Raw genomic sequence first — 4028 nt, forward strand, 5'->3', positions numbered from 1 at the left:
CCAGAGGGCTGGGCTAAGCCCCCAATGTCTTCAGACCCTAGACATGCCTCTGATGGATACAATATGGATATACACATATGAACATACAAACAAAAAATGGTAAACTATTGGCTAAACTTATCTGACGCCTTGGAAGTATTTGAATTGTCTCATTATTAGAAAGATCTGAACATTGACGAGTCAAAGCAAACAAAGTGACTGAGGTGATTTAAACTGCAGCCTGACTCAGGATAACATCTGTATCATCAGTAATGATGCTGTGATACAGTTTCAGTGAAGAGTTTGTGTCAATGAGCCAGCAGGCTGAAAGTAAGGGAGGATCATTAAAACTTTACCTGTGGTCGATATCATTTTCATAGTCAGAGCTCTCTGCTGGATCAGCATACTGCCCTGTTGAAGATGATCAGATTATTCAAAATCACACATGTTTTTTTAGGTACATTTAGGCATTGCTGGCTGTTCTGTATTAATTTCATGTTTATAATTTGTGTACTCACCATTCTCGTCAACATGTCTGAGCTCAATCGAGGAAAAGGTGATGTCACCGGATCCACCTGCAGCTCCGCCTGAAATATAGGAATTTAAATCAGTCAGTTACTCACCTTAATTTCAGTGATTCTACCATTTCAAACTGCTGCATGTTAATAATAAAGTAAATACTGTACCATCTTCACTGTCTTCAGGGGGGGTGAAAGTTTGATAGACATCAGCATCAACTACAGGTCAGTACAAATAAAAGGCAAAGGTAAATAAATCACTCTTATCCCATGATACCAACTTACACCTCATCTCTTCTAACATACGTCTTGTTCAAATGCACTATGTTCAGTGGCAGATCATTTTAGACACAGATGTAAGCAATATAGCATTTTGATTCATATTAGAGTCTTGGATTGTTTTCTAGATGTTAGCATCACATTTGGGCTAATCAGCTAAATCAGCTTTCTATTGATTAGTAAGCAGTTGTTATACATGTTAGTGTAATATTAGTTGTGAAGAGCAGTCATGATAAGTTTGAAGGCTGACCATGGAGAAGAGTGCCGTATGTATTGTCCTGATCATCTCTCTGGTTTGTAGTGGAGGCCTGGTTGGTGCTCTGAGACTGGGTGGGTCTAATAAATGTAGTAAATATAGTAAATAACATGGAAGTTATGACTGTTATGGTTAAGATGAGAGAATTGGTGCTGTGCTGTAGGCTGCTTACCTGCTAGATGGATCTGTGAAAAGCACAATTGTTATTAAATAGTCTTGCTTTCACACATTGTCCCTCTGCTATTCAGTGTTCATCATAAAGTCAATACTGTACCATTTCCACGGTCTGCAGAGGGGTTGATAGTTTGATAGACATCAGCATCACCTAGAGGTCAGTACAAAATAAAGACAAGGTCAAATGAATCACTCCATGACACCAACTTAAACCTCATCTCTTCTAACACTTGTTCAAATAGACAATGTTCAGGAGGATATCATTTCAAAAGATAGATGTATGCAAAGCGTTGACATTTTGATTCTTATTAGAGCCTTGGATTGTTTTGTAGATGTTAGTATCACATATTGGTTGTCAAGAATAAGATCCAGGTGTAAGACATGACATCAATAGGCTTTTCATACTGTAGAGCCAACAGTGGAGAGTACTGGCTTGCTTTGGTTCAGCAGTGTGAAACTTGTATAAAGAACAGTGTTTGTTATGTTTAGGTACGATCTGGGAGAACTGGATATGAATATGGAACAGAGACATGATCATATGTGAGGTCTTTCCTCTCTTTACTCATAGATGATTGATTTATTGATTAATTAATTAATTCATTGATTGCCTGACTGATTGATTGTCTAATTTACCAATAGGTCAACAAAAAAATCAATCTTTATGGCTTGTTCTTTGAAGACACAGCTTTCTATTGATTATAAAGTGATTGTTATAAATGTTAGTGTAGTATTTAGTTGTGAAGAGCAGGTTTGAAGACTGACCATGTTGAAGAGTGCCGTATGTATTGTCTTGATCATCTCTCTGGTTTGTAGTGGAGGCCTGGTTGGTGCTCTGAGGCTGGGTGGGTCTAATAAATGTAGTAAATATAGTCAATAACATGGAAGTTACCACTGTTATGGTTAAGATGAGAGAACTGGTGCTGTACTTACCTGCCACAACATGGATCTGTGGAAAACACATGTGTTGTTATATAGTCTTGCTTTACAAATGGTTCCTCTGTTATTCAGTGTGGTGACATACAGTAAGGGAGAGTTGCTCAGTGAGTTTGAATAGTCACAGTGTAATCCTCCCTCTAATATATACAGGAACATATATCATAACTGAATAGTCACAGTGTAATCCTCCCTCTAATATATACAGGAACATATATCATAATTGAATAGTCACAGTGTAATCCTCCCTCTAATATATACAGGAACATATATCATAATTGAATAGTCACAGTGTAATCCTACCTCTAATATATACAGGAACATATATCATAACTGAATAGTCACAGTGTAATCCTCCCTCTAATATATACAGGAACATATATCATAACTGAATAGTCACAGTGTAATCCTCCCTCTAATATATACAGGAACATATATCATAACTGAATAGTCACAGTGTAATCCTCCCTCTAATATATACAGGAACATATATCATAACTGAATAGTCACAGTGTAATCACTCTAATATATACAGGAACATATATCATAATTGAATAGTCACAGTGTAATCCTCCCTCTAATATATACAGGAACATATATCATAATTGAATAGTCACAGTGTAATCCTCCCTCTAATATATACAGGAACATATATCATAACTGAATAGTCACAGTGTAATCCTCCCTCTAATATATACAGGAACATATATCATAATTGAATAGTCACAGTGTAATCCTCCCTCTAATATATACAGGAATATATATCATAATTGAATAGTCACAGTATAATCCTCCCTCTAATATATACAGGAACATAGATCATAACTGAATAGTCACAGTGTAATCACTCTAATATATACAGGAACATAGATCATAACTGAATAGTCACAGTGTAATCACTCTAATATATACAGGAACATATATCATAATTGAATAGTCACAGTGTAATCCTCCCTCTAATATATACAGGAACATATATCATAACTGAATAGTCACAGTGTAATACTCCCTCTAATATATACAGGAACATATATCATAATTGAATAGTCACAGTGTAATCCTCCCTCTAATATATACAGGAACATATATCATAATTGAATAGTCACAGTGTAATCCTCCCTCTAATATATACAGGAACATATATCATAATTGAATAGTCACAGTGTAATCCTCCCTCTAATATATACAGGAACATATATCATAATTGAATAGTCACAGTGTAATCCTCCCTCTAATATATACAGGAACATATATCATAACTGAATAGTCACAGTGTAATCCTCCCTCTAATATATACAGGAACATATATCATAATTGAATAGTCACAGTGTAATCCTCCCTCTAATATATACAGGAACATATATCATAATTGAATAGTCACAGTGTAATCCTCCCTCTAATATATACAGGAACATATATCATAATTGAATAGTCAGAGTTTAATCCTCCCTCTAATATGCAGGAAAAAGTCTCACCCTTGGACTTTCTGTAGAGCCACAGCAGCAGCAGGAGGATGATCAGTAACATGACAGCAACCAGTCCAATGATCAACCACACTGAAGAGCTTGGAGGACTGGACCCTGCAACTAGAGAGGTATAGTATTAAAACAACACACCTGTGATGTCACTATATGAACACTGACTTATTTCACAGTGAACTTGCAACAGACATTTTACAACAGTTTATTTTATCAGCATTATTTGATTGTTCCTTTTTGGTTTTATTATGGGGTATCTATTTTTATATTCCTCAGTATGTATAATCTCTTATCTTGTTGTGTGAAGCACTTTGTAACGTTGTTTTGAAAAGTGCTATACAAATAAAGATTACTTACTTACTTACATTGTTTTGTTATGTCCACATCTGACATTGTAAGCAGGAATAATTA

General features: G+C 35.4%; 1 long non-coding RNA gene across 1 annotated transcript; it reads right to left on the minus strand.

The window, feature by feature from the left end:
- Positions 1-1240: 1240 nt before the first annotated feature.
- On the minus strand, positions 1241-3686 carry LOC310795820. The gene is made up of 4 exons (XR_014553648.1): positions 3615-3686; positions 2137-2152; positions 1969-2054; positions 1241-1357 (listed from the first exon to the last, which is right to left on the minus strand). It is a non-coding gene; the product is annotated as an uncharacterized lncRNA (long non-coding RNA).
- Positions 3687-4028: the final 342 nt, after the last annotated feature.

This window comes from Poromitra crassiceps (assembly GCF_964638095.1).
Source record: "Poromitra crassiceps genome assembly, chromosome: 21".
Lineage (NCBI taxonomy): Eukaryota > Metazoa > Chordata > Actinopteri > Beryciformes > Melamphaidae > Poromitra > Poromitra crassiceps.